Raw genomic sequence first — 14,343 nt, 5'->3', positions numbered from 1 at the left:
AGTGGTTTTAAATAGAATACGCGCGTTCCCGGAAAAAAGAAACGAAAACTGGCGGACAATTTTTTAAGGGTCTGTCTAGGACACATCTAGATGTGACATAGTTATGTCACATCTAAGTTGATGTCCACTCTGTTTGTGGTCTATTTTTTTGTCCTAGTTTTTTTTGTTTCTTGTTGCTACATTATTTACTTGTGGGAGCTTAGATGTGATATCCTTAAATAACATCTAGATGTGAATTAGACAAACTGATTTTTAACGTACCAAGAAAGAAAACTCGATCAAAAACACGCCCCCGCTTCCAGGTCGCGAGAGTCGTCGCGCACACACACATAGACATAGACATGCATATCCGTGTTTACGTAAAATTCCATTTCCATCTCCATCTCCAATCATATTTGTCCAACTGGCACATTATTTACGTTGTTAATTATATACGCAGCAATATTAACGTACAACATCTCTTGTTTGCGGACGTCCGGACCGCTGCCACGGCCGGTCCTGACCAACCCGAACCCTCTTCATCACCCGCGCGTGCTTCCCGCCCGAAACGGTCAGTGCCGCATTCATGCCCGGCCAGAGCGGACGCGACCTCTCACTGGCGCCGGCATTGAAGCGGCGCGCCGGCCGAGAGAGCGTCGCCCGCGCCGCTTCCGGGTGCACGCGGCTGCTCCGCGTTCAAAGGTCGCAATAGCCGGCTACAACATGCATGTAAAAAGTTCTTGGGAGTCCGTGCTACAGCTAGCTGTCCTCCCCCAACTCGTCAATCTCTTCCAGTAGTGCTAGTACTCCATGGCGCGATCCATCGACAAGCAGGCGGGAAAGTTATCGTATACTCGGTTTGCGGTGAGTGGCATGCCGAGCGACCGTGTGGGGTCGAGCCGTGGAGGAGGGTGAGACACGAACACGACAGATGTGATTTAAACGTTGGTTTTGCTCGATGGCGCGATCCAACGAAACGAAACGTTGGTTTCTCTCCGTTTCCATTTTTTCTCCGGAAAAACGGAAACTTTCCACTCCATTTTCATTCCTATTCCAAGGTTGCCCCGTTACAACATTCCATCAAATACAAAGGAAAACTAACACGCATGCTGATGCATCTCAATGATTCACAGATCATAGCCAATATTTACTTCACAACTAAAGAAAAAAGTTGTGAGAGCGTGTACGAAAGAAAAACTACTGATGGGGTCACTACGACTTAAACCCTAAACCCTAAACATGATTTAATTTCCTGGCCAGGTAGAACCTGTCGAAGGAAAGACGGCTGGCACCCTCGGATCATACGATGCTTTTGTGCAGTTCCACTAAAATCGACCTGAGCATCCCTGATGGCAAAGATATTGAAGAAGTGTGATTAGAATAATAGTACTGGCACTAGTTCATGAGACATAAACTCATCACAAGTAGAAGCCGGTAGAAGTAGAGAAAGATCGACATGGAGATGGAGCTACGGCAGTGGAGCAAGCCGGCTCCAAAAGGAAGATGGACTACCTGGGACGTCGGGCTGTAGCTAGAAGGGCGGTTGGGACGCGGCATCGGCCCATACCGCGGTGACCCCCGATTGGGACGCACCGACTGTGGGTTTTCTCCCTCGCCGATGTCGACCGCGTCTACGCAGAACATTGTTCCCTTCCCCCAGCTGCGGGATCAGGCCCGTCGTTCTATGCTTGTGAAGAGAGCAACCTAAGCAAGCAGGCTTGTAGCTTAGGCTCCTGCTAGTGTATATATAGTGGTTTTCTTTTTCTCTCCATATCAACCATTTTATATTGCGTACGTGTCATTCAAGAGTGAAATGATGGTTGCTTCTTCCGACTAACTTACTGTGTGATTTGACTGCTCCTTAGTGGCCCCTACACGTACTCCCCCTACGTGTATGCAACAGTCACACGTACACATGGACGCAAAAACGCGCGCGACGCCCTAATGCATGCATGTCCGAGCACACGACGGAACACACACGGTCACGCTCAAGTGCTCAACCTACACGTGCATGCACACACATACTCAGTCAGGGTGAGCTAGTGACCGTATAAACACCGGAAAATATATATATTCAGCGCAATGAGCGTATTATGAAGTCCACTGACCGTATTTTTACAAATATACAGTGACAGACAGTGTATTTATCTCGTTTGAAATTAAGCCATATTAACCGGAGAGGAGGCAGTATGGACTAGCATTACTTTGCTGTGTCCCGTCAACTTGCCGAACGAGGAGAAGGTTGCAGGACGGGAGAAGCTTGCGCGCGGTGGCTCGCAGGACAAGGAGAAACTTTTGACTAATGCAAGCTCTCCCTCGCTCAGGCGGTGGACGTGCAACAGTTAATTCGGTGTCAGATTGCCAGAAGCATACATGATACTACTAGTGCTATTATTGTTCGACTTCCCGAATAGGCGAGCAGCCAAGCGCAAAGTTTACTAGTAGTACTAGTACTACTACTATAGTCTATAAAGGTATGTACTATACTAGTACTAGGAACTGGATGGAGGAGCGTCTGCACTCTTATTATAATTTTAAAATGTGATAAAGCAATCTTCAACACATTTGGTTCTCTTCGAGGGTTCTCGCATGTGATAATGGAAGTTGATTGCATGGAACACTCACCACAATTCTCGCTTAATTCTGGCTCATATCCTGTTACAAATAGGAGCGCTCGGTAATATTTCATCTTTTTTTGTTATTCAGCATGTAAACATGTTAGCAAACCTTGCGGCGCATCTTCGTGCGAACCGTGCTTGCTGCACTTTGAATGTGGCCGAGAGCTGGCTTGATGAAACACCTCGCTTCCTACTTCTTTTTTTGCGGGGTACCTCGCTTCCTAGTGACCAGTGTCTTGGCTGATCGTCCTAAGAATGCTTATATATGAATAAAGCTCTCTCATTTACCCGCAAAAAAGATTAAGCCATATTAACCGGAAAGGAGGGAGTATGGACTAGCACTACTTTTTGGTGTGTCCCGTCAACTCGCAGAACGAGGAGAAGCTTGCAGGACAAGGTGAAGCTCGCTTACGCCTTTTGACTAATGCAACCTACCCTCGGTGGACATGCATCAGTCCATTCGGTGTCAGATTGTCAGAGGCATACACTGTAGTACCCAACATGCGGAGTACCATCATTGTTCGACTTCACGAAGAGGCGAAGAGCCAAGCGCAGTAGTACGAGTAGTACTACTACTAGAACCGCATGGTGGAGCGTCTGTACTCTTATTTTTTATCTCTGATAAAGTACACGTTTATTCCGGAGAAGGGCGGAAAACGGCAGCCCAACATGTAATGAATGATATCGATCAACCAACCATGCTCGAATATATCTTGGCCTCCGTGCGAGCCCGTCTGTGTGTTCTCGCTCCTCGTCTCTCTCAAGGAACGGCGGGTTGGCTCTTTGCCGTCAATTGAGATCGGTTTGCTCACACTCCTGTCCCACATGTCAGTGATATGCCAAGAGGAGGTGCGTTGACCGACTGGCCATACGCGTACTTGGTTTTGCACCTTCATACTACTCCTCCCTCCGTCACAGTTTACAGGGCGCGCTTCATTATGATGCATTTCTCTCAATGCATTTCCACCACCAGAGAGACTTTAGACGCGTTTGGTTTAATGCTCAATTAATTAGGGCGTGGTAACCGCAATCAAGTCCACAATTTTCTCTCCATGTACTCCCTCCTTTCCGGTTTATAGGGCTTATCTCAAAATTTTAGTTTTTCCATTTTATAAGGCTCAATTTGGTTGTTTTCCATCACATGTTCAGATTCCAAGGTGCATTAAATCATTGCATGCAAGTATTAAGAGAAAATTGACCAATGCATGTACTTTATGCATGCATGCATTGCAATTAATGCATTGATAAACATAATTTTTTGAGGATAACAAGAGCATTAATTAGGTGCTTTTGCAAAACTACAAAAAGTATTCCACCACTCGCCATCTACCTTGATTGGTGAGATTTTTGAATTGAGCACTATAAACCGGAAAGGAGGGAGTACTACTACGGAGTGGAGTAAGTGCATGCATGTGTGTACCCGGGGTGGAAGCACTGCATGCATGTGTGTACGCATTATTCCCTCTAGTAATAGACGCCGTGCTATAACTACCAATGCTATTTTTCAGGCCGATCGCTAGTCGCCTTGGTCCCACAGATTTTTTTTCTTTTTTCTGAAGCGCGCTCTATAAACAGTGACGGATGGAGTAGTATGAGCGGATTCAAAGAAGAGTGTATTGATGGTTGCTTCTTCCGAGCAACTTACAGTGGGAAAGGTGGGGCTTATGATTTGACTGCTCATTACTCACTATTAATGCGGCGCAACGACCGGGCTGAGTCTCCCATGCGGTTGTGCACTACCCCCTCGGTTCTTAAATATACTCCGGAGTATTTGTCTTTCTAGAGATTTCAACGAGTGACTACTCAAATATTTGTCTTTTTAGAGATTCAAATGGACTACTACATACGGATGTATATAGACATATTTTAGAGTGTAGATTCACTCATTTTGCTCCGTATGTAGTCACTTGTTGAAATCTCTAGAAAGACGAATAGAGTATTTAGGAACGGAGGGAGTACACATACGAAGCAAAATGAGTGAATCTACACTCTAAAATATGCCCATTTGAAATTTGTAAAAAGACAAATATTTAGGAACGAAGGAGTATAATTTTGTGCATGGCACATGGACCCGGATGATGAAGAGGCTTCTGGCAATGCTATCAAGCTTCCATCATTTGTTTACATAATTGACGTACTATACAAATAATTTTCCAGCGACATGAAATTGTACAATGGTGTGAGCTTTCAGCTTTTGTTTCGTGTGTCTTGCCATCGATGCTCTTTCGGAAACAATAAAAAACTAACTTCCTTGCTAATGCATGTCAATTATTAGCAGATCAGAGCTAATAATTACATCACAACTGAAGACAGAGTTGTGAGAAGGTGTTAAATTAAAATTGATCCATGCTTTCATTGGCAGCAACGTCCCCCAGCTCTGTCTAAATCAACAAGGCATGTTGGGAAAAAAGTAGCTGTCTGGAGCATGCAACATTCCGATCATTTTGTGCAGTTCCACTAAAATAGAGCTGAGCGTCCCTGTTCCAAAGATATTAAGTGTGATTACGATAATAGAGGACTGCTGATGAAACAATAAACACACAAATAGAAGCCGGTCACCTTTGCAGTCTCTCTTAAGACTAACTAGTTGGAGAAGATTAGGCTCGGAGTTGGATGAGGAGGATAGAGCAAAACCAATCTCCCTTTGTGCAGTCGCACTGAAATGTAGAGACGTTGCCCGTGTGACATTTTAGTACAACTGCACAAAACACTCTTAAGAAAAAAGTGATTTGTGCAGTTCACCAAAAGGTCGCAATAGCAACGAGGTGAAATGGATAGCCCTGTTTGCAAAAAAGAGGTAGAAAGGAAACAATTACTGGCCAATAACAGTTGATGACACATGCGACGACAAAAAAGAAGCATATTCCTTGTCCTAAGGGAAGATAACAACACGGTTGTGTTTGTCTAAAACGGTGTGAGGACGAGATTGCAATATGGAAAGTACGCCGGACGAGCTACGTTTTGGGCAAAGAACTATGGAAGATCCACATGCAGCGACGTGGGAAGACGGGCAGTGGAGCAAGGCCGGAGGGGATACCTGGAGGTCGTCGGGATGTAACTAGGTGAGCGGCGGCGGGCGGAATCTGCGAGCAGGTGGCGTAGGCCCTGCCGCGCCGGAGCTTGGTCAGAGAGAACGCGTGTACCGCAGATCGGGACATGCTGCCTCGGCGCCGTCGAACAGAGAAACGATGCACTTCCTCCCTTTCCCCCGGCGGACGGGATGTGGGCCGGATCATTGACCAACGGTGAGAGAGAGAGAGGCCACCGCACTCCCTTTCCCCCGGCGGACGGGATGCGGTCGGATCAGTGACCAATGGTGAGAGAGAGAGGCCACCACAGCCTTGTGTGAGATACTCTGAAGAGCGACAAACCAGGCAGGCAGGCTCCATTGTATATAGTTGAGCGGACTACCTTTTTCTCCATAAAAATCGTTTTATATTCTGTGTACGTGCCATTGAGCGCTATAACTTTATTTAAAAATAACGCCGGCAACGCGTCAAGTCGAACTTTGTTTCATGCACGCGTGGTACACGACCTCCCTAGGTAAAACAACCGCTACAGGCGTTCAAATTAGCACGTGGGCTGCCATTTCGTAAAGAAATGAAGCTCCACCGTGTACCCGCGCGGGTGTGGCTGGGCCACGAAGCGTGAGTACGTGCATAGTGCACCTATTCTCTTCTTGTATACGTACACCACCTACGTGGGTTTGTGTGGAGAGGATATAGTGTGTGGGTTCTTGAGAGCTTTTTGGGGGGAGGGGGGGTCAATCAAAAAATTGTAAACATATGCAATGGTTGTGAAATAGAGTCCTAGATATAACATATATATAGAGGGGGCGATCCACGAGAAGACAGTGAGGGTATCATCGGCTTTGAATATCCATAGAATCGAAAGAGGAGGGATGATGTGTGTTGTGTGCGCGCGTGATCGGATAAAGAGTGCCATCGAATTTGGTGTGCCCACGTCAAAGATATAGAGTGGCTGGCCTACTGGAACGTGAGAGGGGACATGTGCAGTTTGTCTCTGTGGCATGGATACCTACCTGCAGCGCTCGACTATCGGTGTGTGGTGGGGGAAGAGGGAGGCCCAATTAACTATAGAGGTACAATGGCTGGTATATGTGTGGAGGAGGAGAGAGGCCTACCTCATGCACTACAAAAAAGACACACTCGTGACATTTTTGGGCCGAACGAGACTTTTTTCTATCATACATATGACACTACTTTGACGATAATTGTGACGAAACCCGGTATCATCATAGGTGTGGTCGTCTCCTACTTCTATGACAAAAAATCATGACAGAAAATGGGCTTTTCGTCCTGGGCGGGCCGGAGACGCAGCCGCATGACATTCTTTGGGCCATCCATGACGGAAAAAACCGTGGTAGAAGCGAGGGCGAGGAAAATTTCGGGGAGTTCCCGGTTACGGTGGGAGCTCGGGGGCCGAGCGAAGCGCGTTTCTCTCGTACACGTACACGCGTGTGTGCGAGGCGTTGGCTCGAACTGAACCCGAGCGAGGTGTTGGGCTCGAACTGAACCCGAGCGAGGTGTTGGGCTCTAACTAAACCATTAGGTGAATTTCTTGATGAACAACTTGCTAGGGCTAGAGAGAATTAAATTATAGAAGATGCTATTATTGGTGATAATGATGATGAAAATTCTCCCAATTATTATGAATTGCCTGTTGTTCCTGAGGGTTAAGTTATAAATGAAGAAGCTGCTAGAGCTATCTTTGCTTGCAATGATAGATATGATCTTAAGAAATTATTAGCTAAATGGAAAGCAGCAGTCTCTTAATGCTAGAATGAAATCTGACCCTGCTTTTGCTACTTCACCTATGTGTTACGATAAGGATAATTGAATTCTCTGTTGATCCTGAAATTATTACTTTAGTTGAATCTGATCCTTTTATGGCCTTGAATCTGAAACTGTTGTGGGCACATCTTACCAAGAATGATATAGCCACCTGTTTACTCATGATGATAAATCTGCTACTTTTATATCCTTAATATATTTCCATTCTCATTAAGGGTTAATGCTAAGACTTGGTATAATTCTCTTGCTCCTGGGTTGTATGCGTAGTCCCCAGGATATGATTTTATTACTTCTCTGCTAAAATTATTACCTGCTCATAAGAAACAAGCTCCCTTGCGGGAAATATATAATTTTGTGCAAATCAAAGAAGAGAGTCTCCCACAAGCTTGGGGAGGCTTCTCCGATTACTTAATGCTTTGCCTGATCATCCTCTCAAGAAAAATGAAATACTTGATATCTTTTATAATGGACTAACCAATGCTTCCAAGGACTACTTGGATAGTTGTGTTGTTGTGTTTAAAGGGAAAGAACAGTCGACGAAGCTTGCATTACTATTGAATAATATGTTGACTAATGAAAATAATTGCGACTCTTGTCCTGACCACGTTCCCGAGGCATAAATCCTGGACCAATTAAGCCACCCTGAGCCTATTCCTAAGCCCACTCCGAAGAAGAGAGGTGTTTTATTCTCAGTCTTGAAGATATGCAAGAGGCAAAGAAATCAATGAAAGAAAAAGGTATGAAAGCTGAAGATGTTAAGAATTTACCTACCTATTGAAGATATCATGATCTTAATATATACGCCTGTTGAAGACACCATTGTCTTGATAACCCGACACGGGTAGTAAAGGTAAATTCTCTCTATAGATATAATAAAAGTTGAAATCCCCTCTACTAAATTTCATAGCCCATGCTTTAGATCAATTTGATGACTTTATGGCTAGACAAGAAAGTTTTAATGCTTATGTTGGTAGAGAGTTAAAGAATAATGCTTTCGAGATAGGACACGTGAGCGATAATATGGGCTAGAGTTAAAGGTGAACTTAAACTCATTAGCAAATATGCGTCTATAGTTGCTACTGCAAGCTGAGCAAGTACTTAAAGCTCAAAATGATTTGCTTAATGAATTAAAATAATAAAAATGACTTTGCTGTTAGAGTGGCTACTAGAACTGGTAGAATGACTCAGGAACCTTTGGTATCCTGAAGGCCCCTAAGAGAATCGAGCAAGATTCTCAGAGAAATAATTTAGAGGCACCTAGTTCTTATAAAAAGAAGAAAAAGAAAAACGATAGGACTTTGCATGCTTCTAGTGAACCTACTGTAGACACACCTGAGAATCCCAATGATATTTCTATTTCTGATGCTGAAATGCAATCAGGTGATGAACATGAACCTAGTGATAATGTTCATGTGGATGCTCAACCTAGCAAAAAAATAATGAAGTAGAAGTTGAAACCTGCTGTTGATCTTGATAACCCACAATCAAGAATCAACATTATGATAAGAGAGATTTTGTGCTAGGAAGCACGATAGAGAAAGAACCATGGGTTTCAGAAACCCATGCCCTTCCTCCTAAACCATCCAAGACAAAGGATGACGAGGATTTGAGCGCTTTGCTGAAATGATTAGACCTATCTTCTTACGTATGCGCTTAAGTGATATGCTTAAAGTAAACCTTATGCTAAATATATGAAGGATATCATTACAAATAAACGAAAGATATGGAAGCTGAAATTTCCACCTGCTTGCTAATTACACTTTTAAGGGTGGAATACCAAAGAAACTTGGAGATCCGGGGGTACCAACTATACCATGCTCCATTAAAAGAAATTTTGTTAGAACTGCTTTATGTGATCTTCGAGCCGGTGTCAGTGTTATGCCTCTCTGTTTATATCGTATACTTGAACTGAATAAGTTGACACCTACTGAAATATCTTTTGCAAATGGCTGATAAATCAACTGATATACCTGTCGGTATTTGTGAGGATGTGCCTGTTGTGGTTGCAACGTCACTATCTTAACGGACTTTGTTATTTTGATAATCCCGAGGATGATAGTATGTCGATTATCCTTGGTAGACCTTTTTTAAACACTGCAGGGGCTGTTATTGATTGCAACAAAGGCAATGTCACTTTTCATGTTAATGGTAATGAGCATACGGTACACTTTCCGAGGAAACAATCTCAAGTTCATAGCATCAATTCTATTGGAAAAGTTCCAACTATCATTATTGATGTTTTGAATTTCCTCTCCCTACTATCAAGAAAAAGTATGATATTCTTATTGTTGGGGATTTTCATATCCCCGTTGAGGTAACTTAGTTTTATTCGAAATTTCTCCGGTTTCATGTTATTCGGAATGAGTTTGTTAACAAGACTAGATCAACCTTGTTAGTGGATTCATTTTGATGATCACGAGATGGATGAAACTAGAAGGCACAACCTTCTGTACCCTCTTTTTACTTTCTGTTAATTAGAATAAATAAAGAAAAAATAGTATTATCTGTCTGTTTTCTGAGTTACCGTGCATTTAAAAAATATCCCGAAAATAAAAGTGCTCCAAATGCCCTGCAAACTTAGTATGATTTTTTATGGAATATTTGAGGATTTTAGCACTGAAATCACTGCGGGAAGGGCAAGCACTAGGCCACGAGAGTGGAGGGTGCGCCCACCCCCCCCCCCCCGGGCGCACCCCCTGTCTCGTGGGCCCCTGGTGGCCCCCTTCACTTATGCCAGCACCCACACACTTCATCTTCTACCAAAAAAATCCCCATCCAGCTCAAGCACGAGTTCTAGCTCATTTTGCTGCGATTTTCGATCTCCTTGCTCAAAGCTCCATTCACAAAACTGCTTTGGGAGATTGTTGCTTGGTATGTGACTCCTCCATTGGTCCAATTAATTTTTGTTCTAGTGCTTTATTCATTGAAAATTTTTGCTGCATAGGAGACCATATTGAAAATGCTTAAGTGGCTCTTATATGCATGATTGTTTATTTAACTTAGAGCCCATATTATCTTGTCTTCCCTTTTGAGTTGAATGCTTGCAGATTCCAGCTTAGTCCAATGCACGTGCACTATTATTATACACATCGTTCGGTCGTGCAAGTGAAAGGCAATAATGATGATATATGATGGACTTATTGAGATGAGAAAAGCTGGTATGAACTCGACCTCTCTTGTTTCTGTAAATATGATGAGTTCATCGTTCCTGATTCAACTTATTATGAAGTAGACATATTTGCAATGACATTTAGATATTATAGTTGCTTGTGCCATGCTTGATTAGCTTTGAGTTATAATGGTTTACCTTGCGTGCCAACATGCTATTAGAATGATTATGATGTGGTATGATGGGATGGCATCCTCCTTTGAATGAATTGAGTGACTCGACTTGGCACATGTTCACGCATGTAGTTGAAACAAATCAACATAGCCTTCATGATATTTATGTTCATGGTAGATTATATCCTACTCATGCTTGTACTCGGTGTGAATTAATTTTAATGCATGTTTAAGACTGTTGTCGCTCTCTCAGTTGGTCGCTTCCCAGTCTTTTGCTAGCCTTCACCTGTACTAAGCGGGAATACTGCTTGTGCATCCAAACTCCTTAAACCCCAAAGTTGTTCCATATGAGTCCACCATACCTACCTATATGCGGTATTTACCTAGTGTTCCAAGTAAATTTGCATGTGCAAACTCCAAACCTTCAAATGAAATTCTGTTTTGTATGCTCGAGCAGCTCATGTTTCAACTAGGGCTGCCTATATCTTCCATGCTAGGTGGGTTATTCTCAAGAGGAGTGGACTCCGCTCCTCATTCACGAGAAAGGGCCGGTAACCGGGATGCCCAGTCCCATGATCCAAAAATATCAAATCAAATCAAAATAATTAAAAAAACTCCCCCAGGGCTGTTGTTAGTTGGAGGCACTCATTGTTTCAAGCAAGCCATGGACTGATGCTTGTTGGTGGTTGGGGGAGTATAAACCTTTACCATTATGTTTGCGAACTGCCTATAATGCATGTAGTATGGAAGATACAGCCATCTCATAGTTGTTGCATTGACAGTGAAAGTATGCTGCTCAAAATGTTATTCAATCTCTATTTTAAAATCGAGCTCTGGCACCTCTACAAATCCCTGCTTCCCTCTGCGAAGGGCCTATCTATTTACTTTTATGTTGAGTCATCACCCTTCTTATTAAAAAAGCACCCGCTGGAGAGCACACTGTCATTTGCGTTCATTATTGTTGGTTTATATTGGGTATGACTTGACTGGATCTCTTTTACCATGAATTACAATGTTTAGTCAGTCCTTGATCTTTAAAGGTGCTCTGCATTTATGTTTTGCGGTCTCAGAAAGGGCTAGCGAGATACCATTTTGTTATATCATGTTATGATTATTTTGAGAAAGTGTTGTCATCTGTGCTTTATTATTATGGCTCGCTAGCTGATTATGCTATTGATATGAGTAATTGTGAGACCTAAGTGTTATTGTGAGTAAGGTTAGTTCATAATATTTGTTGAAACCTGAATGCTGGCTTTGCATGTTTACAACAGCAAGAGCAAACAGAGTTTGTAGAAGTTTTTCTTTATCAATTTCAGTTTATCAACTAAATTGCTTGAGGACAAGCAAAGGTTTAAGCTTGGTGGAGTTGATACGTCTCCAACATATCTACTTTTCCAAACACTTTTGCCCTTGTTTTGTACTCTAACTTGCATGATTTGAATGAAACTAACCCGGACTGACGTTGTTTTCAGCAGAATTGCCATGATGTTGTTTCATGTGTAGAAAAAAAAGTTCTCGGAATGTCCTGAAAATCCACGGAGGCACTGTTTGGAAAATATAAAAATACTAGAGAAAGAATCAAGACCAGGGGGCCCACACCCTGTCCACGAGGGTGGGGGCGCCCTCCCCTGGGTGCGCCCCCTGTCTTGTGGGCCCCCTGAGGCTCCACCGACCTCAACTCCAACTCCATATATTCCGTCTCACAAAGAAAAAAATCAGGGAGAAAGTTTCATCACATTTTACTATACGGAGCCGCTGCCAAGCCCTAATCTCTCTCGGGAGGGCTGATCTAGAGTCCATTCGGGACTCCGGAGAGGGGGATTCGTCGCCGTCGTCATCATCAACCATCCTCCATCACCAATTTCATGATGCTCACCGCCGTGCGTGAGTAATTCCATCATAGGCTTGTTGGACGGTGATGGGTTGGATGAGATTTACCATGTAATCAAGTTAGTTTTGTTCGGGTTTGATCCCTAGTATCCACTATGTTCTGAGATTGATGTTGCTATGACTTTGCTATGCTTAATGCTTGTCACTAGGGCCCGAGTGCTATGATTTCAGATCTGAACCTATTATGTTTTCATGAATATATGTGTGTTCTTGATCCTATCTTGCAAGTCTATAGTCACCTAATATGTGCTATGATCCGACAACCCCGAAGTGACAATAATCGGGATACTTCTCGGTGATGACCATAGTTTGTGGAGTTCATGTATTCACTATGTGCTAATGCTTTGTTCCGGTTCTCTATTAAAAGGAGGCCTTAATATCCCTTAGTTTCCGCTAGGACCCCGCTGCCACGGGAGGGTAGGACAAAAGATGCCATGCAAGTTCTTTTCCATAAGCACATATGACTATATACGGAATACATGCCTACATTACATTGATGAATTGGAGCTAGTTCTGTGTCACCCTATGTTATAGCTATTACATGAGGAATCACATCCGACATAATTATCCATCACTGATCCATTGCCTATGAGATTTTCACATCTTGTGCTTCGCTTATTTACTTTTCCATTGCTATTGTTACAATCACTACAAAACCCCAAAAACATTACTTTTGCTACTGTTACCTTTGCTATCATACTACTTTGCTACTAAATACTTTGCTACAGATACTAAGTTATCCAGGTGTGGTTGAATTGACAACTCAACTGCTAATACTCAAGAATATTCTTTGGCTCCCCTTGTGCCGAATCAATAAATTTGGGTTGAATACTTTACCCTCGAAAGCTGTTGCGATCCCCTATGCTTGTGGGCTATCAAGACTAATTTCTGGCGCCATTGTCGGGGAGCATAGCTCTATTCTCCGAGTCACTTGGGATTTATATCTATTGATCACTATGAGGAACTTGAAAGACGAAAGAACCAAGATTTTGCCCTCAACTACGAGGGGAGGTAAGCACTACGGCCGTTGGATGGACATCGTACGGTCACTGAAGCTAGAATGTTTATATTGACTAAGTTGACAAAGCCCTTGGTACGCTCCAACTTAGTAGGCCCACAGGTCAGCCTCCAAAATGGTGCGCCCCAGATGTCAGGGGGAGGAATCATTTTTTGGGCGGCCGAAGCTAAGAATATCCGAGATTGAAGAAGAAGCACGACATCCGTTGGATAGACATCCAACGGCCACTGCTGCTAGAACCGTGTGTTGACTATAATAAGTTGACAAAGCCTTGCATACGCGTCAACTTATTTTTTTAGGGGACGCGTCACTTAGTAGGCCCACAAGTGTGTGGCAGAGAACTTATAGCCCATTTGCGTTTTGTAAGAATGTACAACCCATTTTTGAATTCTAATGGAATTTACAACAGCCCATTTACAGTTTGTTAAAAGTACAGCCCATTTTCTAGCTAGGACAACGATTAATAATTTCAACCAACGTTGAAGACAGAATTCAATAAAATTTCCCACATTTTGATGGGATCCGAAATATTTTTATCCAAAATTTCTAGTCAGATTAAATATAAATTTGTATTACGTAAAAATCCAACGAAACATTGCGCGCAAACAATGAAAATTTAAGATTTTCAAAATCCATAAATAATATTTTATAAACTAATTTCGTGTTTGGTGCATTTTTTTATAGTTACTGCCCAGTTTTTATAATTACATCCCATTTATTATTTTTTAAAGCCCATTTTCCT

This window comes from Triticum aestivum, chromosome 6B (genome assembly GCF_018294505.1).
Source record: "Triticum aestivum cultivar Chinese Spring chromosome 6B, IWGSC CS RefSeq v2.1, whole genome shotgun sequence".
NCBI classification, from domain to species: domain Eukaryota; kingdom Viridiplantae; phylum Streptophyta; class Magnoliopsida; order Poales; family Poaceae; genus Triticum; species Triticum aestivum.
The sequence above is the reverse complement of the archived record's forward strand: the minus strand, read 5'-3'. Positions refer to the sequence as shown.